Raw genomic sequence first — 22,522 nt, 5'->3', positions numbered from 1 at the left:
GTGTCTCTCCCAAAAGGTGTGTACAGAAAGGATGATTGTGGTAAACTAAAAAGCAAAGACTCAAATCATACAAGATGCTCCAAGCAAAACACATATCATGCGGCGAATAAAAACATAGCTCCAAGTAAAGTTACCGGTAGACGAAGACGAAAGAGGGGATGCCTTCTGGGGCATCCCCAAGCTTAGGCTTTTTGGTGTCCTTGGATTTTACCTTGGGGTGCCTTGAGAATTCCCAAGCTTAGGCTCTTGCCACTCCTTGTTCCATAATCCATCAAATCCTTACCCAAAACTTGAAAACTTCACAATACAAAACTTAAAAGAAAATCTTCGTGAGCTCCGTTAGTAAAAGAAAACAAACCACCACTTGAAGGTACTGTAATGAACTCATTCTTGATTTATATTGGTTTTAAACCTACTGCATTCCAACTTCTCTATGGTTTATAAACTCTTCTACTAGCCATAGATTCATCAAAATAAGCAATCAACACACAAAAAACAGAATCTTTCAAAAACAGAACAGTCTGTAGTAATCTGTAGGTTTCGACCACTTCTGGAACCCCAAAAATTCTAAAATAAATTTCTGGACGTGAGAAATTTATCTATTAATCATCTTCAAAAATAATTAACTAAATATCACTCTCCAATAAAAAATAGCAGCAATTCTCGTGAGCACTAAAATTTCTGTTTTTTACAGCAAGATCAAAAGGACTTTCCCCAAGTCTTCCCAACGGTTCTACTTGGCACAAACACTAATTAAACACAAAAAACACAACCAAAACAGAGGCTAGATAAATTATTTATTGCTAAACAGGAGCAAAAAGCAAGGAATAAAAATAAAATTGGGTTGCCTCCCAACAAGCGCTATCGTTTAACGCCCTTATCTAGGCATAAAAGTAAGGATAGATCTAAGTATTGACATCTTTTGTAGGCAATCCATAAGTGGCTCTCATAATAGATTCATATGGTAATTTAACTTTCTTTCTAGGTAAGTGTTCCATGCTTTTCCTTAATGGAAATTGGAATTTAATATTCCCTTCCTTCATATCAATAACTGCACCAATCGTTCTAAGAAAAGGTCTACCAAAAATAATAGGACATGAAGAATTACAATCTATATCAAGAACAATGAAATCTACGGGAACATAATTCCTATTTGCAACAATAAGAACATCATTAATCTTTCCCATAGATTTCTTAATAGTAGAATCCGCGAGGTGCAAGTTTAGAGAACAATCATCAAATTCACAGAAACCTAGCAAATCACACAAAGTTTTTGGAATCGTGAAAACACTAGCACCCAAATCACACAAAGCATGGCATTCATGATCTTTAATTTTAATTTTAGTTGTAGGTTCCCACTCATCATAAATTTTTCTAGGGATAGAAACTTCCCACTCAAGTTTTTCTTCATAAGATTGCATCAAAGCATCAACGATATGTTTAGTAAAAGTTTTATTTTGACTATAAGCATGAGGAGAATTTAGCACGGATTGCAATAAGGAAATACAACCTATCAAAGAGCAATTATCATAATTAAATTTCTTGAAATCCAAGATAGTGGGTTCATTGCTATCTAAAGTTTTAACCTCTTCAATCCCACTTTTACCAATTTTTGCATCAAGATCTAAAATCTCCGAATTTTGGGACGCCTTCTAACTAAAGTTGACTCATCTCCAGTCCCATCATTAACAAGATTCATATTGAAAAACAAGTATTTAATAGGGGACACATCAATTACTTTTAGATCTTCATCTTTATTGTCATGAAAACTAGAAGAACACGCTTTCACAAAGCAATCTTTCTTAGCACGCATCCTAGCGGTTCTTTCTTTGAACTCACCAATGGAAATTCTCATGGCTTTGAGAGACTCATTGATATCATGCTTAGGTGGAATCTATTACCTATACTAATTACAGACTCCTAAGAAATTACCACGTTAATTAGTAATTACCGGCTGTTCATCTGATGGGACCGAGTTATAACGGTGTAGATTCACCGATATAATCCTTTGCAAAGAGAAAATAAACATAGAGTAGATGTAAAAAAACCAATTTAGGATACCCGTAAGAAAACCAATCTATGCTATCTGTAAGAAAAACCAATCTATCGTACTACTAATCTAGCTAGGGTACCCAAAAAATAACCAATCTAGGCTAGCTGTAAAAAAACCGATCTATCGTACTACTACTCCTATAAAACTCTATGATCGATCCATCCCGAGAGAGTCCTCACGCTATATTTTTCTCCCTATGCCTTCTCCTTCCTTTTTATCCTGCGATATATTTTCTATTTCCTCAGCAAAGTCCACCTCCGCTCGATCTTGCCATTTAATCTAGGTAGAAGCCAGCACCAGAGCTCTACTTGACCCCTGTCGATGCCGTGCTCCATCACGACCTGCTGCAGTGGAACTATCAGGGCTGCAGCACCTGGCAGGAGTTTATCCCCACACTGTCAGGTATTCACAACCACAGGGATTATCAGCGGCTATAAGCCTGACCACAATAGCTACTAGTTCGGAGGTGTTAAACAGATTCAGCAAGTATTGTTAATCGTATTGATAACAAGAGAACCGTGTTTGGTTCAACATATGTATCCGTAATACTCATCCATCCAGAGAACATTGATGCGGCTGAACAGGAAACTTGATTGAACATCTACAGGAGGTATTGGAGGACAACGGCATGAATATCCTGACAAGGGCCATGGCGTTATGGAGGGAAGAGGGTGCTGCTGGCTGGCTGCTCCTAGCGTGGCTGGACAGAGGATGAAGGAGGACGAGATTGATCTTGCTTCTCCCCGCTTGAGGAGGGTCTACAGAGAAGATCTGGGGCAGAGGATGAAGGAGGACGAGATTGCAGAGAGGATTGGGTAGAAGATGTAGTTGTTCCTCAGGAGGATAGGAGGATCGACGAATGAGGTCATGTAATCTCTTGATTTGATGCTACAGCATTGCCAGCAGCTTATGCCAGCTTTCTGATAACCCTTGTTGTTTGCTTCCCATGCTTAATTTATTCTGTAAATACCATGACATGGCTTTCTTTATTGTTCATCTTCCATGTTAACTCAGTCTTTTGCCTACATTCTATTGAGCCTAATCTTCAGCATCATCTTATTAAGATTGTATATATCTTCAGCATCATCTAAGATACATGCGAACAATTGGACCCTTCTACCCAAACACCTACCACATTAACATACGTATATGCATTTTTTGTGGATCCTAATTTATTGTAGATGGATTGTGTTAATGTGGAAGTCTGATCAATTTTCTCAGAGTCTTACCACTATTTAGCTTTCAATTTGCTAAACTTTAATTGTAGTCCCATGGTGCAGTCGTATTTTCTACAGTTTTAATTAAGGTATGCATATTTTAATATACTCGCTGTTAATCTATTATTTATACCAGCAAGGTAAGAATCTACTATAGATTCTTCAATATTTATCCTGCCTAACTTCAGTGAGATTTTATTCAAACGCATGTGCACAAGTAATAGATGTCAATCATTGATAAATCCGGCATTTCATAAGTTTATACATTCATGTGCTCGCGTGTGCATAGAGATTGACTATACCGGAGTGCGGGATCCCTATGGAATTTTGTAATGTGAATAATTTGCAACATGACGGTCGCAGGGTGCGTTGTCAGTTCTGGAAGTTTCTAATCTGCTGTACAGCAGCGTCAAATTCGTGGTCAAATGCCATCCGAGGGCACTGCCAAAAGTGGCATTGATCCATGGATGCACTTCCTTGAACGTGATTCTCCTCTAATTTTTCCTCTACTGCATCCATTCTTCCTTTTATTCTCTGAACAAAAGGGTCGAGCCATGCACATATGCAGATTGGTTCCTTGATTCAATCATCGCCAAGTTGTGTTAGGAATTAACTCCAAATAATTGTTCTAATTCCACACCAAGGTCTCTGACGGTCACAGCCTATATGTGATCTCGCCTCTTGAGCAATCAGTGGAGCATCATTTTGAAGTCGGCTAAGTAGGAAGCTAATGTGGTTGTTGCCTTGCAAGTATTGCAGCTAAGAAAGTTGGGAGAGAAAAATGCCAGTGGAAAACACTTAAAAGTTGGAGGTCCACGAATCTGCGAGTATTTTTATATAATTAGTTGATACACTTGCAAATAACCTTTTTTAAGAAGGGTTGAGTATTAAATCATTTGCTGATGAGCGCTTCCGCATGTGTCCCTAAATTTCTAGCTTGATTCATCATCATATATAATTGAACGGCTTAATGGTTGATATTACCTTTCTTTCTCTGAATAAGCCTGGTGGACTGATCGGTGCAGTATCTTCATAGGTTTGTAGCACAGTATATAGAGCGTCGTTGTTTTTCAAAGCATTACTAGAGATGACACACATATCATATCACTGTTTGACACACCTTTCTCCACAGATGCATTGCTTCATGGTCTCAATTCTGACAGGAAGAAAGTAGTCCAGGCTAAATGATCAAACACCCCAACGGCGGTAGTCTAGCCATCTTTCCGCAAGTTTTTCATCTCATTTTTTTCCAGTTGGTTTTTAGTTATGCATTTCACATGTAAAGGCGAATAAACTGAAGCAACTGTGCATAATATTCATATCGGCAGTGCTTAGTTCAAGATGGCTTTCATTTTCTATCCGTATTGAATATATATGTTTTTGTGGTCAATATAGAAGTTTCAACATACAGTAAGACTCATACACACTAGAAATTCTTATGTCCAATAGAGACGAAAAAAGGGAAAACGCATCTTGCATTCTATCAGATAAGACTGAATTTCTTTCCCTGCCTTGAATATCCCATAATCTCACAAACAATAAAAACCTTGAGGTATCATTGGTGCTATATCTGATACAAGAAAGAGTTGGTGTTCTATATATACATTTAGTTATCCCTATCAAAGAGATTGTTTTGCAGAAAAGGATAGTGCAGCGGCGATGGCTTTTTCGACTCTGTATCAGGTTGATATTAATTTGTTGTGCATGTATGTTATTGATTTATTTATGCTAATTGACCAAATTTCCATGTCCACTAGAGAAAAAATATCAAATCAATCTACTAGACATTTATTTATAGAGAATGCCAATGTGAGATATCCCTATTTTATAATTTTATTATAAATGGATGTTAAATAAGGTTCTTATAAGTTAACCGACCAAATTTCCGAAACAATTTCGGCTAAAGATATTACGGTATTGTGCTTTGCACAATAATATATAAACAATGGCCTATTAATGTACATAATATTACCATACAAACTAAAAGAAGGTAGTTTGCCTGGCTAATGTATTTTTTCCACATTTATTTACATGAAGTATTCAACTATTGCAGCAGCCAAGGTTGTTAATGATTTCTCATCTACTATTGTTTCTGTCCAAGAATGTGCTTCTTACGTGGTTAAACAACCATATAATTGTTACGGATTTACCTTGATGATTAATTAAAAGTATGTTTGTAATTAAATACAAAGTGTTATATCAATATAATCTTAAAACTATATTAATATTAATATTACGAGGGCAGAGTATATGTGTACAAGATCCAATACAACTAAATTGCTTCGCGAATAACCAACACTTGAACGGTATTATTATTTTTTCACACACAGCCATTTTTTATAGATTCCATTTATCATGTTCCTCTCGAATAATTCATGGTTAAAAGTGACAAATAGTTTGCAAACAAAATTTTGAAACAACTACTTTACAATTGTATATATGTCTAGCCCGAGCAAGTGCATGGGTTGACGACTAGTAGATCTAAGTTTCAAAGAATCAACATCAAGAGAAATTCTATCCACGTTCCTAGCCAACTCATCAATCTTAAGCAATTTTTCTTCAACCAAAGCATTGAAACTCTTTTGCAAAGTAATAAATTCTTTAATACTAGATTCAAAATCAGAGGGCATCTTATTATAATTTTCATAAGAATTCTTGTAGGAATTACCATAATTATTAGAGGAATTACTAGGAAACGGCCTAGAATTAAAATTACCTCTATACGCGTTATTACCAAAATTGTTCCTACCAACAAAATTCACATCCATAGATCCATTATTATTCTCAATCAAAGTAGACAAAGGCATATCATTAGGATCACTAGGAGCACTCTTATTAGCAAACAATTTCATAAGTTCACCCATCTTTCCACTCAAAACATTAATCTCTTCAATTGCATGCACCTTTTTACTAGTAGATCTGTCAGTGTGCCATTGAGAATAATTAATCATAATATTATCTAGGAGTTTGGTAGCTTCTCCTAAAGTGATTTCCATAAAAGTGCCTCCTGCGGCCGAATCTAAAAGATTTCTTGAAGCAAAATTCAATCCGGCGTAAATTTTTTATATAATCATCCATAAATTCAAACCATGTGTAGGGCAATTATGTATCATTAATTTCATCCTCTCCCAAGATTGTGCAACATGTTCATGATCAAGTTGCTTAAAATTCATAATATCGTTTCTAAGAGAGATGATCTTAGCGGGAGGAAAATACTTAGAGTTAAAAGCATCTTTGCACTTATTCCATGAATCAATACTATTTTTAGTTAAAGATGAAAACCAAGCTTGAGTATTCTATAGTCTCACCTAAATAGCTTGGCGTAATCATGGTCATAGCTGTTTCCTGTGTGAAATTGTTATCCGCTCACAATTCCACACAACATACGAGCCGGAAGCATAAAGTGTAAAGCCTGGGGTGCCTAATGCTAGGAAGGCCAGAAAACGAATCTTTCATAACAAGATTCAGCAAAGCAGTATTAATTTCACAAGATTCAGCATCGGTAAGAGGAACAATCGGAGTGCTAATAAAATCATTATTGTTGGTATTGGCAAAGTCACATAATTTATTATTATCTTGAGCCATCATGACAAGCACACAATCCAACACACAAGCAAAAGAGAAGCAAGCGAAAAGAGGCGAACGGAAAGAGAGGGCGAAAGGAAAAGAGGGCGAATAAAACGGTAAGGGTGAAGTGGCGGAGAGGAAAACGAGAGGCAAATGGCAAATAATGTAATGCAAAGGATAAGAGTTGTGATGGGTACTTGGTATGTCTTGACTTGGTGTAGATCTCCCTGACAACGGCACCAGAAATCCTTCTTGCTACCTCTTGAGCACTACATTGGTTTTCCCTTGAAGAGGAAAGGGTGGTGCACTAAAGCAGCGTAAGTATCTCCCTCAGTTTTTGAGAACCAACATATCAATCCAGTAGGAGACCACGCGTGAGTCACCTCGTACCTATACAAACAAATAAGAACCTCGCAACCAACACGATAAAGGGGTTGTCAATCCCTTCACGACCACTTGCAAGAGTGAGATCTGATAGAGATGATAATAATAAGATAAGTATTTTTAGTATTTTTATGATATAGATTGAAAGTGAATATTGCAAAATAAAATAGATTGGAAACTTGTATGATGGAAAATAGACCCGGGGGCCATAGGTTTCACTAGTGGCTTCTCTCAAGATAGCATAAGTATTATGCTGGGTGAACAAGTTACTATCGAGCAATTGATAGAAAAGCGAATAATTATGAGAATATCTAGGCATGATCATGTATATAGGCATCACGTCCGCGACAAGTAGACCGAAACGATTCTGCATCTACTACTATTACTCCACACATCGACCGCTATCCAGCATGCATCTAGAGTATTAAGTTCGTAAGAACAGAGTAATGCCTTAAGCAAGATGACATGATGTAGAGGGATAAACTCATGCAATATGATATAAACCTCATCTTTTTATCCTCGATGGCAACAATACAATACGTGTCGTTTCCCTTTCTGTCACTGGGATCGAGCACCGCAAGTTTGAACCCAAAGCTAAGCACTTCGCCCATTGCAAGAAAGATCAATCTAGTAGGCCAAACCAAACTGATAATTAGAAGAGACTTGCAAATATAAACCAATCATACATAAAAGAATTCAGAGAAGATTCAAATATTGTTCATAAATAAACTTGATCATAAACCCATAATTCATCGGATCTCGACAAACACACCGCAAAAGAAGATTACATTGAATAGATCTGCAAGAGAATCAAGGAGAACTTTGTATTGAGATCCAAAGAGAGAGAAGAAGCCATCTAGCTACTAGCTATAGACCCGAAGGTCTGAGGTAAACTACTCACACATCATCGGAGGGGACATGGAGTTGATGTAGAGGCCCTCCATGATCAATGCCCCCTCCGGCGGAGCTCTAAAAAAGGCCCCAAGATGGGATCTCTTGGGTACAAAAGGTTGCGGCGGTGGAAATAGGGTTTCGTGGTGCTCCTAGATGTTTGCGGGGTATGTGAACATATATAGGAGGAAGAAGTAGGTTGGTGGAGCAACGAGGGGCCCACGAGGGGGGAGGGTGCGCCCCCCGCCTCGTTGATTGCTTGACGTCCACTCCAAGTCCTCTGGATCACGTTTGTTCCAAAAATCATGTTCCCGAAGGTTTCATTCCGTTTGGACTCCGTTTGATATTCCTTTTCTACGAAACACTAAAATAGGAAAAAAAATAGCAATTTGGGTTGGGCCTCCGGTTAATATGTTAGTCCTAAAAATAATATAAAAGTGTAAAATAAAGCCCATTAACATCCAAAACAGATAATATAATAGCATGGAACAATAAAAAATTATAGATACGTTGGAGACGTATCACGCACGCAAAGGGGGTTAGGCGGTGTAACACCCACAATGCGGCTATATCTCCCACGTGTCAGAGCATGACTTAGAGGCATAACCGCATGGTAGGCATGTCGCAAGAGGGGTAATCTTTACACATCCCATGTACTGAATAAGAAAGGGATAAAGAGTTGGCTTACAATCGCCACTTCACACAATACATAAATATCACACATCATCCAGAATACAATCAAGGTCCGACTACGGAACCAAAATAAAGAAAGACCACCCCAAATGCTAGATCCCTGATCGTCCCAACTGGGCTCCACTACTGATCATCTAGAAACAAAACAACACAACGAACACGATCTTCATCGAGCTCCCACTTGAGCTGGATTGCGTCACCTGCACTGGTATCACCGGCACCTTCCACTATTTTTGGAAGTATTTGTGAGTCACAGGGACTCAGCAATCTCACACCCTCGCGATCAAGACTATTCAAGCTTATGGGTAGGAAAGGGTAGTGAGGTGGAGCTGCAGCAAGCACTAGCATATAGGGTGGCTAACTTACGCAAACGAGAGCGAGAAGAGAAGCAAAGCACGGTCGTGAACTAAAAATGATCAAGAAGTGATCCTGAGTCTACTTACGTTCAAGCATCATTACAAAAAAAAGACACATCCGTGACATTTTGGGCCGAACGAATTTTTTTTCTGTCATACATATGACACTCCTATGACGATAATTGTGACAAAACCCGGTATCATCATAGATGTGGTGGGCTCCTACTTCTATGACAAAAAATCATGACAGAAAATGGGCTTTTTGTCCTGGGCGGGCCGGAGACGCAGCTGCATGACATTCTTTGGGCCGTCCATGACGGAAAAAACTGTGGTAGAAGCGAGGGGGAGGAAAATTTCGGGGAGTTCCCGGTTATGGTGGGAGGTCGGGGACCGAGCAATGCGCGCTTCTCTCGTACACGTACGCGCGTTTGTGCGAGGCGTTGGCTCTAACTGAACCCGAGCGAGGCGTTGGGCTCTAACTGAACCCGAGCGATTGCACTACAGGCTACGCGTTACTGAACCCGAGCGATCGATCGATGGCTGTTAACTGAACCCGATCGAGCGATTCCTTCGCTACTGCTGCTAACTAAAGCCGATCGATGCTGCCTCTGGATGAACAGTGAGCGTTGCCGGGGGGTGGATGAACAGTTCCCGGTGGGGTGGATGAACAGGACCCCGTGGTGTTGCCTCTGGATGAACAAGACCCCGATCGATCGAGCCGGTTGGGGCTGGATGAACAGGACCCCATGGAGGGCTGGATGAACAGGACCACCCCATGGAGGGCAGGATGAACAGTAGACGTTGGAGGGCAGGATGAATAGTAGCCCGTGGAGGGGTGGTTGAACAGGAGCCCGTGGAGAGGGCTGGTTGAACAGTAGCCGGTGGAGTAGCGCGCGGTGGAGGCTGGATGAACAGGAGCCCGTGGATGAACAGTCGCAGGTGGAGGCTGGAGGAGGTCGACGATGGATGAACAGTAGCTCGTGGAGGCTAGAGGGGGTCGACGGTGGAGATGAACAGTATCCCGTGGAGTCCCGTTTTGCGGTACGCCACACCCCTCCCGATGAACAGGACCCCCACACCCCTCCCGATCAACAGCACCCCCGTTTCGACCGTAGGAGGTCCGTTTCCTCCGTTTTGCGGTATGCCAGACCCCTCCCGATGAACAGGATCCCGTTTCGAATGTGGCTGGTCGAACACAAGGCCGTTTCCTCCTTTCTGCGGTACGCCAGGCCTCGTTTCCATCGCTTGTTCCGTCCAAGCCCTCCCGATGAACACGACGCATTCTGTTGCCTTCCCATGAACACGACGCATTCCGTTGCCTCCCCATGAACACGACGACGACGCTGTTTCTCCATTCCGACCCAGCCATGTACACGAGCCCTGGCCGTACGTATGCACGAGTAGGCGTTCGAGACCCCGCCCGTATGTACACATACGTGGCCATATTTTCTTTCTTGCACCCTGACCGTTGTACGTACGTGTACATGCTATGTGCGCACCTCTACTACGACACGTGCGCGCCTCTACATCGACCAGTATGTATGTACGTACACGTTCGCGACTAGAATGACAACGCTACGTACGCTTTGACCAGGTGGTTCCCGACTGTCAGGCACTTCCTTGCATGTGAAGATGTAGCTGGTGGGTCCCAGCAGTCAGGGGGGCGAAATATGGTGGCCCGTCCGGTGGGTCCCCGCTGTCAGGTGGAGGAATAATTATTTTGCACGTAATAAGGAGGCACTTCCTTGCTGCGCCGTGGACCGAGCTGTCAGCCTCTCCACGTACAGTCCACGTCCGATGGAAGCCGTTCCTTGACCAACCACGCCGCGCCGAGAGCACCAGGGCGGTGGACGACGGCGAGGCCTAGGAAGGGGACGATGCGGAGACGGGGAAGACGCGGTAGTGGATGCCCACGCGTACAGGAGTACGAGGGTTCACTGGTTCGCTGCGGTGTGAGGATGCCGTCGCCACAGAATAACAGGGGGTTTGGGTGAGTAGAGGGATGGCCTGGCCAGCGGTGGGAGTAGTAGGGGGCGGTGAGGCCTCCGCCGTCGCAGCCGGCCATGGGAGGCAGGAGCACGAGGCATGACCGGCGCTGGTTTGGGCGGCTGGAGCAAGAAGACCAGAGGTTGAAGAAGCACTACGGCCGTTGGATGGACATCGTACAGTCATTGGAGCTAGAATCGTGCATATTGACTAAGTTGACAAAGCCCTCCGTCCCCGTCAACTTAGTAGGCCCACAAGTCAGCCTCCCACCAAGGTGGGTCCCAGCTAGCAGGGGGGTATTCATTTTTTTGAGCGTAATAAGGAGGCACTTCCTTGCGTGCGAAGATATAGCAGGTGGGTCCGAGCTGTCAGTGGCGGTAACATTTTTTTCATGAAATACAGAGGCCCTTTCGGTGGGTCCCTGATGTCAGGTGGAGGAATCATTATTTTGCGCGTAATAAGGAGGCATTTCCTTGCGTGCGGCTGTGGACCCAGCTGTCGGCCTCTCCACGTACAGTCCACTTCAGATGCATGTCGGTCGTTGACCACGTTGACCAGGCCGCGCTGAGAGCACCAGGGCGGTGGACGACGGCGAGGCCTAGGAAGGGAACGACACGGAGGCAGGGAAGACTCGACAGTTGTTTCCCACGCAGAGGGGAGTACGACTGTATGAGGGTTTACTGGTTCGTCTACCGTCGCCGAAGAATAACAATAGGTGTGGGTGAGTAGAGGGATGGCTAGGCCAGCGATGGGAGTACGATGGGGCGGTGAGGCCTGCGCGGAAGCATAGCCGGCTGCGGGGAGGAGGGAGCAGGCAGTCCCGCTGACGCTTGTTTGAGCGGCTGGAGCAGGAAGAGCAGATATTGAAGAAGCACGACGGCCGTTCGATGGACATCCAACAGTCACTGCTTGTGCGTCAACCTTTTTTTAGGAAAGCCTCAAATCTGTGGAAAACAACATACATCCCATCTGCCATTATTTCTAATAATTTACAGCGCATTTGCTAATTCTTAAGGGTTTTTTGGAGCCCATATTCTTTTTGTTAGCATTACAGCCCATATTGTGGCCACGGTTAAAAAAATAATGAAAATTTGCATATTTCGGTGCGGTCCGAACTGTTTTTAATCCCGAAATTTTGACTCACATTCAAACTAATTTTAAAAACAAATGTATATCAATATAAAATCCAACAAATTATCCACGCATAAAAATTAATGTAATTTAAAATCTCGAAATGAAAAAAAAGATATTTTAAACTAATTGCCGGTTTGATGTGTTTTAAAAATGTACAGCCCATTTCTCATTACTGATGGGCCATTTTCTCGGCCAGCCGAATGAAGCTCTCCTCGTCTTGAAAGATTTACATCCCAACAGGCCTGACAAAGCGACTTACTTGGCAAATCACAAAAAAACTGGGCTGTGGCCATGGACCCAGCTGTCAGCCTCTCCACATACAGTACTCTTCCGATGGAAGTCAGTCGTTGACCACATTGACCACGTCGCGCCGAGAGCACCAAGGAGGTGGACGACGGCAAGGCCTAGTAAGGGGACGACGCGGAGCCGGGGAAGACGCGGAAGTGGATGCCCACGCCGAGAGGAGTACGAGGGTTCACTGGTTCGGCTGCGGCGTGAGGCTGCCGTCGCCGCAGAATAACAGGGGGTATGGGTGAGTAGAGGGATAGCATGGGCCAGCGGTGGGAGTAGTAGGGGGTAGTGAGGCCTCCGCGGCATCACAGCCGGCCACGAGAGGCAGGAGCACGCGGCATGACCGGCGCAGCTTTGGGCGGCTGGAGCAAGAAGACCAGAGGTTGAAGAAGCACTACGGCCGTTGGATGGACATCGTACGGTCACTGGAGCTAGAATCGTTCATATTGACTAAGTTGACAAAGCCCTCCATCCTCGTCAACTTAGTAGGCCCACAAGTCAGCCTCCCACCAGGTTGGGTCCCAGCTAGCAGGGGGAGTATTCATTTTTCTATGCGTAATAAGGAGGCACTTCCGGTGGGTCCGAGCTGACAGTGGGGGGGAACGTTTTTTTGCGAAATACGGTGGTCCGTCCGGTGGGTCTTAGCAGTCAGGGGCAAACGTTTTCTTCGCGAAATACGGTGGCCCGTCCGGTGGGTTCCAGCAGTCAGGGGGGAAACGTTTTTTCCGTGAAATACTGGTGGCCCATCCGATGGGTCCCTGCTGTCAGGTGGAGGAATAATTATTTTGCGCGTAATAAGGAGGCACTTCCTTGCAGCTGCCCTGGACCCAGCTGTCAGCCTCTCCACGTACAGTACTCTTCCGATGGAAGTCGGTCGTTGACCACATTGACCACGCCGCGCCGAGAGCACCACGGCGGTGGACGACGGCGAGGCCTTGGAAGGGGACGACGCGGAGCCGGGGAAGACGCGGTAGTGGATGCCCACGCGGAGAGGAGTACGAGGGTTCACTGGTTCGGCTGCGGTGTGAGGCTGCCGTCGCCGAAGAATAACAGGGGGAGTGGGTGAGTGGAGGGATGGCCTGGCCAGCGGTGAGAGTAGTATGGGGACGGTGAGGCCTCCGCGGCAGCACAGCCGGCCACGGGAGGCAGGAGCATGCGGCACGACCGACGCTGCTTTGGACGGCTGGGGCAAGAAGACCAGAGATTGAAGAAGCACTACGGGCGTTGGATGGACATCGTTGACCACGCCGCGCCGAGAGCACCAGGGCGGTGGACAACGGTGAGGCCTACGAAGGGAACAATACGGAGCCGGGGAAGACACGGCAGTGGCTGCCCATGCGGTGGAGAGTACGAGGGTTGACTGGTTCGACCGCCGTTGCCGGAAAATAATAGGAGGTGTGGGTGAGTAGAGGGATAGACAGGCCAGAGATGCGAGTATGATGGGGCCGTGAGGCCTTCCCGGCAGCACTGCCGGCCACGGGAGGCGGGAGCAGGCGGTTCCGACGGCGCTGGTTTGGGCGGCTGGGGCAGGAAGTGTTGGGGAACGTAGCAGAATTTTAAAATTTTCTACGCATCACCAAGATCAATCTATGGAGTCATCTATCAACGAGGGAAAGAGGAGTGCATCTACATACCCTTGTAGATCACGAGCGGAAGCGTTCAAGAGAACGGGGTTGATGGAGTCGTACTCGATGTGATTCAAATCATCGATGACCAAGTGCCGAACGCACAACACCTCCGCGTTCAACACACGTACGGTTGGGAAGACGTCTCCTCCAACTTGATCCAGCAAGGGGGAAGGAGAGGTTGATGAACATCCAGCAGCACGATGGCGTGGTGGTGGAAGCAACGGTGATCTCGGCAGGGATTCGCCAAGCGCTAGGAGACGGAGGAGTGTCATGGGAGGGAGAGGGAGAGGCCAGGGGCTTGGGTGCGCAGCTCTCCCTCCCCCCCACTATATATAGGGTGCCTAGGGTGGGGCGCCGGCCCTAGGAGATCCAATCTCCTGGGGGGGCGGCGGCCAAAGGGGGTGCCTTGCCCCCCAAGGCAAGGGTGGCGCCCCCACCCCTAGGGTTTCCAACCCTAGGCGCAGGGGGAGGCCCAAGGGGGCCACACCAGCCCACTAGGGGCTGGTTCCCCTCCCACTTCAGCCCATGGGGACCTCCGGGATAGGTGGCCCCACCCGGTGGACCCCTGGGACCCTTCCGGTGGTCCCGGTACAATACCGATGACCCCCGAAACCTTCCCGATGGCCGAAACTGGACTTCCTATATATGAATCTTTACCTCCAGACCATTCCGGAACTCCTCGTGACATCAAAGATCTCATCCGGGACTCCGAACAACTTTCGGGTTACCGTGTGCTAATATCTCTACAACCCTAGCATCACCGAACCTTAAGTGTGTAGACCCTACGGGTTCGGGAGACATGCAGACATGACCGAGAAGCCTCTCCGGTCAATAACCAACAGCGGGATCTGGATACCCATGTTGGCTCCCACATGCTCCACGATGATCTCATCGGATGAACCACGATGTCGAGGATTCAATCAATCCGTATACAATTCCCTTTGTTAATCGGTACGTTACTTGCCCAAGACTCGATCGTCGGTATCCCAATACCTTGTTCAGTCTGTTACCGGCAAGTCACTTTACTCGTACCGTAATGCATGATCCCGTGACCAGACACTTGATCACATTGAGCTCATTATGATGATGCATTACCGAGTGGGCCCAGAGATACCTCTCCGTCATACGGAGGGACAAATCCCAGTCTCGATTCGTGCCAACCCAACAGACACTTTCGGAGATACCTGTAATGTACCTTTATAGTCACCCAGTTACGTTGTGACGTTTGGCACACCCAAGGTACTCCTACGGTATCCGGGAGTTGCACAATCTCATGGTCTAAGGAAATGATACTTGACATTCAGAAAAGCTACAACAAACGAACTACACGATCTTTGAGCTAAGCTTAGGATTGGGTCTTGTCCATCACATCATTCTCCTAATGATGTGATCCCGTTATCAATGACATCTAATGTCCATAGTCAGGAAACCATGACTATCCTTTGATCAACGAGCTAGTCAACTAGAGGCTCACTAGGGACGTGTTGTGGTCTATGTAGTCACACATGTATTACGATTTACGGATAACACAATTATAGTATGAACAATAGACAATTATCATGAACAAAGAAATATAATAATAACCATTTTATTATTGCCTCTAGGGCATATTTCCAACAGTCTCCCACTTGCACTAGAGTCAATATTCTAGTTACATTGTGATGAATCGAACACCCATGCAGTTCTGGTGTTGATCATGCTTTGCTCTAGGGAGAGGTTTAGTCAACGGATCTGCTACATTCAGGTCCGTATGTACTTTACAAATCTCTATGTCTCCATTTTGAACACTTTCACGAATGGAGTTGAAGCGACGCTTGATATGCCTGGTCTTCTTGTGAAACCTGGGCTCCTTGGCAAGGGCAATAGCTCCAGTGTTGTCACAGAAGAGAGTCATCGGGCCCGACGCATTGGGTATGACTCCTAGGTCGGTAATGAACTCCTTCACCCAGACTGCTTCTTGTGCTGCCTCCGAGGCTGCCATGTACTCCGCTTCACATGTAGATCCCGCCACAACGCTTTGCTTGCAACTGCACCAGCTTACTACCCCACCATTCAAAATATACACGTATCCGGTTTGTGACTTAGAGTCATCCAGATCTGTGTCGTAGCTAGCATCGACGTAACCCTTTACGACGAGCTCTTCATCACCTCCATAAACGAGAAACATTTCCTTAGTCCTTCTCAGGTACTTCAGGATATTCTTGACCGTTGTCCAGTGTTCCATGCCGGGATTACTTTGGTACCTTCCTCCCAAACTTACGACAAGGTTTACATCAGGTCTGGTACACAGCATAGCATACATGATAGACCCTATGGCCGAGGCATAGGGGACGACACTCATCTTTTCTCTATCTTCTGTCGTGGTCGGGCATTGAGCCGTGCTCAATCTCGTACCTTGCAATACAGGCAAGAACCCCTTCTTTGACTGATCCATTTTGAACTTCTTCAATATCTTCTCAAGGTACGTGCTTTGTGAAAGACCAATGAGGCGTCTCGATCTATCTCTATAGATCTTGATGCCTAATATATAAGCAGCTTCTCCAAGGTCCTTCATTGAAAAACACTTGTTCAAGTAGGCCTTTATGCTTTCCAAGAATTCTATATCATTTCCCATCAACAATATGTCATCCACATACAATATGAGAAATGCTATAGAGCTCCCACTCACTTTCTTGTAAATGCAGGCTTCTCCATAAGTCTGCATAAACCCAAACACTTTGATCATCTCACCAAAACGAATGTTCCAACTCCGAGATGCTTGCACCAGCCCATAAATCGAGCGTTGGAGCTTGCACACCTTGTCAGCATTCTTAGGATCGACAAAACCTTCCGGCTGCATCATATACAATTCTTCCGTAAGGAAACCATTAAGGAATGCCGTTTTGACGTCCATTTGCCATATCTCATAATCATAGAATGCAGCAATTGCTAACATGATTCGGACGGACTTCAGCTTCACTACGGGTGAGAAAGTCTCATCGTAGTCAACCCCTTGAACTTGTCGATAACCCTTAGCGACAAGCCGAGCTTTATAGATGGTCACATTACCATCCGCGTCTGTCTTCTTCTTAAAGATCCATTTATTTTCTATGGTTCGCCGATCAACGGGCAAGTCAGTCAAAGTCCATACTTCGTTTTCATACATGGATCCTATCTCGGATTTCATGGCTTCCAGCCATTTGTCAGAATCCGGGCCCGCCATCGCTTCTTCATAGTTCGAAGGTTCACCGTTGTCTAACAACATGATTTCCAAGACAGGGTTGCCGTACCACTCTGGTGCGGAACGTGTCCTTGTGGACCTACGAAGTTCAGTAGCAACTTGATCTGAAGTTTCATGATCATCATCAACTTCCTCTCTAGTCGATGCAAGCACCTCAGGAACATTTTCTTGAGCTGCGCCACTTACCAGTTCAAGAGGTAATACTTCATCAAGTTCTACCTTCCTCCCACTTATTTCTTTCGAGAGAAACTCTTTCTCTAGAAAGGACCCATTCTTGGCAACAAAGATCTTGCCTTCGGATCCGAGGTAGAAGGTATACCCAACAGTTTCTTTAGGGTATCCTATGAAGACGCATTTTTCCGACTTGGGTTCGAGCTTTTCAGGTTGAAGTTTCTTGACATAAGCATCGCATCCCCAAACTTTTAGAAACGACAGCTTAGGTTTCTTCCCAAACCATAATTCATACGGTGTCGTCTCAACGGATTTCGACGGAGCCCTATTTAAAGTGAATGCGGCAGTCTCTAAAGCATAGCCCCAAAATGATAGTGGTAAATCGGTAAGAGACATCATAGATCGCACCATATCTAATAGAGTGCGATTATGACGTTCGGACACACCATTACGCTGAGGTGTTCCAGGCGGCATTAGTTGTGAAACTATTCCACATTTTCTTAAGTGTGTGCCAAATTCGTGACTCAAGTATTCTCCCCCACGATCTGATCGCAAGAACTTGATTTTCCTGTCACGTTGATTCTCAACCTCACTCTGAAATTCCTTGAACTTTTCAAAGGTCTCAGACTTGTGTTTCATTAAGTAGACATACCCATATCTACTCAAGTCATCAGTGAGGGTGAGAACATAACGATAGCCACCGCGAGCCTCAACACTCATTGGACCGCACACATCAGTATGTATGATTTCCAATAAGTTGGTTGCTCGCTCCATTGTTCCGGAGAACGGAGTCTTGGTCATTTTACCCATGAGGCATGGTTCGCACGTGTCAAATGATTCGTAATCAAGAGACTCTAAAAGTCCATCCGCATGGAGCTTCTTCATGCGTTTGACACCTATGTGACCAAGGCGGCAGTGCCACAAGTATGTGGGACTATCATTATCAACCTTACATCTTTTGGTATTCACACTATGAATATGTGTAGCATTACGCTCGAGATTCATTAGGAATAAACCATTCACCATCGGAGCATGACCATAAAACATATCTCTCATATAAATAGAACAACCATTATTCTCGGATTTGAATGAGTAGCCATCTCGTATTAAACGAGATCCTAATACAATGTTCATGCTCAAAGCTGGCACTAAATAACAATTATTGAGGTTTAAAACTAATCCCGCAGGTAATGTAGAGGTAGCGTGCCGACGGCGATCACATCGACCTTGGAACCATTCCCGACGCGCATCGTCACCTCGTCCTTCGCCAGTCTCCATTTATTCCGCAGCTCCTGCTTTCAGTTACAAATGTGAGCAACCGCACCGGTATCAAATACCCAGGAGCTACTACGAGTACTGGTAAGGTACACATCAATTACATGTATATCACATATACCTTTCGTGATGCCGGCCTTCTTGTCCGCTAAGTATTTGGGGCAGTTCCGCTTCCAGTGACCACTTCCCTTGCAATAAAAACACTCAGTCTCGGGCTTGGGTCCATTCTTTGGCTTCTTCCCAGCAGCTTGCTTACCGGGCGCGGCAACTCCCTTGCCGTCCTTCTTGAAGTTCTTCTTACCCTTGCCTTTCTTGAACTTAGTGGTTTTATTCACCATCAACACTTGATGTTCCTTTTTGACTTCTACCTCTGCTGATTTCAGCATTGCAAATACTTCAGGAATGGTCTTTTCCATCCCCTGCATATTGAAGTTCATCACAAAGCTCTTGTAGCTCGGTGGAAGCGACTGAAGGATTCTGTCAATGACCGCGTCATCCGGGAGATTAACTCCCAGCTGAGTCAAGCGGTTATGCAACCCAGACATTTTGAGTATGTGCTCACTGACAGAACTATTTTCCTCCATCTTACAGCTGAAGAACTTGTCGGAGACTTCATATCTCTCGACCCGGGCATGAGCTTGAAAAACCATTTTTAGCTCTTCGAACATCTCATATGCTCCGTGTCTCTCAAAACGCTTTTGGAGCCCCGGTTCTAAGCTGTAAAGCATGCCACACTGAACGAGGGAGTAATCATCAGCACGTGTCTGCCAAGCGTTCATAACATCTTGGTTCTGTGGGACGGGTGCGTCATCTAGCGGTGCTTCTAGGACATAATCTTTCTTGGCAGCTATGAGGATGATCCTCAGGTTTCGGACCCAGTTCGTATAGTTGCTGCCATCGTCTTTCAGCTTGGTTTTCTCTAGGAACGCGTTGAAGTTGAGGACAACGTTGGCCATTTGATCTACAAGACATATTGTAAAGATTTTAGACTAAGTTCATGATAATTAAGTTCATCTAATCAAATTATTCAATGAATCCCACTCAGATAGACATCCCTCCAGTCATCTAAGTATAACATGATCCGAGTTAACTAGGCCGTGTTCGATCATCACGTGAGACGGACTAGTCAACATCGGTGAACATCTTCATGTTGATCGTATCTTCTATACGACTCATGCTCGACCTTTCGGTCTTCTGTGTTCCGAGGCCATGTCTGTACATGCTAGGCTCGTCAAGTCAACCTAAGTGTATTGCGTGTGTAAATCTGGCTTACACCCATTGTATTCGAACGTTAGAATCTATCACACCCGATCATCATGTGGTGCTTCGAAACAACGAACCTTCGCAACGGTGCACAGTTAGGGGGAACACTTTCTTGAAATTTTATGAGGGATCATCTTATTTAAGCTACCATCGTTCTAAGAAAATAAGATGTAAAACATGATAAACATCACATGCAATCAAATAGTGACATGATATGGCCAATATCATTTGCTCCATCTTCGGGGCTCCATGATCATCGTTGTCACCGGCATGACACCATGATCTCCATCATCATGATCTCCATCATCGTGTCTTCTTGAAGTTGTCACGTCAACTATTACTTCTACTACTATGGCTAACGCTTTAGCAATAAAGTAAAGTAACTACATGACATTTATGTTGACACGCAGGTCATAAATAAATAAAGACAACTCCTATGGCTCCTGCCGGTTGTCATACTCATCGACATGCAAGTCGTGATTCCTATTACAAGAACATGATCATCTCATACATCACATATATCATTCATCACATCCTTTGGCCATATCACATCACAAAACACTTGCTGCAAAAACAAGTTAGACGTCCTCTAATTGTTGTTGCAAGTTTTTACGTGGCTTCTATAGGTTTCTAGCAAGAACGTTTCTTACCTACGCCAAAACCACAACATGAATTGCCAATTTCTATTTACCCTTCATAAGGAGCCTGTTCATCGAATCCGATCCGACTAAAGTGGGAGAGACAGACACCCGCCAGCCACCTTATGCAACTAGTGCATGTCAGTCGGTGGAACCGGTCTCACGTAAGCGTACGTGTAAGGTTGGTCCAGGCCGCTTCATCCCACGATGCCGCCGAATCAAGATAAGACTAGTAACGGCAAGATAATTGACAATATCGACGCCCACAACTACTTTGTGTTCTACTCGTGCATAGTAACTACACATACACCTAGCTCATGATGCCACTGTTGGGGAATGTAGCCGAATTTTAGAATTTTCTACGCATCACCAAGATCAATCTATGGAGTCATCTATCAACGAGGGAAAGAGGAGTGCATCTACATACCCTTGTAGATCATGAGCGGAAGCGTTCAAGAGAACGGGGTTGATGGAGTCGTACTCGACGTGATTCAAATCACCGATGACCAAGTGCCGAACGCATAGCACCTCCGCGTTCAACACACGTACGGTTGGGAAGATGTCTCCTCCAACTTGATCCAGCAAGGGGGAAGGAGAGGTTGATGAAGATCCAGCAGCATGACGGCGTGGTGGTGGAAGCAACGGTGATCTCGGCAGGGCTTCGCCAAGCGCTGGGAGACGGAGGAGTGTCACGGGAGCGAGAGGGAGAGGCCAGGGGCTTGGGTGCGCAGCCCTCCCTCCCCCCACTATATATAGGGTGCCTAGGGGGGCGGCCAAAGGGGGTGCCTTGCCCCCCAAGGCAAGGGTGGCGCCCCCCACCCCTAGGGTTTCCAACCCTAGGCGCAGGGGGAGGCCCAAGGGGGGCGCACCAGCCCACTAGGGGCTGGTTCCCCTCCCACTTCAGCCCATGGGGCCCTCCGGGATAGGTGGCCCCACCCGGTGGACCCCCGGGACCCTTCCGATGGTCCCGGTACAATACCGGTGACCCCCCGAAACCTTCCCGATGGCCGAGACTGGACTTCCTATATATGAATCTTTACCTCCGGACCATTCCAGAACTCCTCGTGACGTCCGGGATCTCATACGGGACTCCGAACAACTTTCAGGTTACCGTGTGCTAATATCTCTACAACCCTAGCGTCACCGAACCTTAAGTGTGTAGACCCTACGGGTTCGGGAGACATGCAGACATGACAGAGAAGCCTCTCCGGTCAATAACCAACAGCGGGATCTGGATACCCATGTTGGCTCCCACATGCTCCACGATGATCTCATCGGATGAACCACGATGTCGAGGATTCAATCAATTCGTATACAATTCCCTTTGTCAATCGGTACGTTACTTGCCCGAGACTCGATCGTCGGTATCCCAATACCTTGTTCAGTCTCGTTACCGGAAAGTCACTTTACTCGTACCGTAATGCATGATCCCGTGATCAGCCACTTGATCACATTGAGCTCATTATGATGATGCATTACCGAGTGGGCCCAGAGATACCTCTCCGTCATACGGAGTGACAAATCCCAGTCTCGATTCGTGCCAACCCAACAGACACTTTCGGAGATACCTGTAATGTACCTTTATAGTCACCCAGTTACGTTGTGACGTTTGGCACACCCAAGGTACTCCTACGGTATCCGGGAGTTGCACAATCTCATGGTCTAAGGAAATGATACTTGACATTCAGAAAAGCTACAGCAAACGAACTACACGATCTTTGAGCTAAGCTTAGGATTGGGTCTTGTCCATCACAT

This window comes from Triticum urartu, chromosome 3 (genome assembly GCF_003073215.2).
Source record: "Triticum urartu cultivar G1812 chromosome 3, Tu2.1, whole genome shotgun sequence".
NCBI lineage: Eukaryota > Viridiplantae > Streptophyta > Magnoliopsida > Poales > Poaceae > Triticum > Triticum urartu.
The sequence above is the reverse complement of the archived record's forward strand: the minus strand, read 5'-3'. Positions refer to the sequence as shown.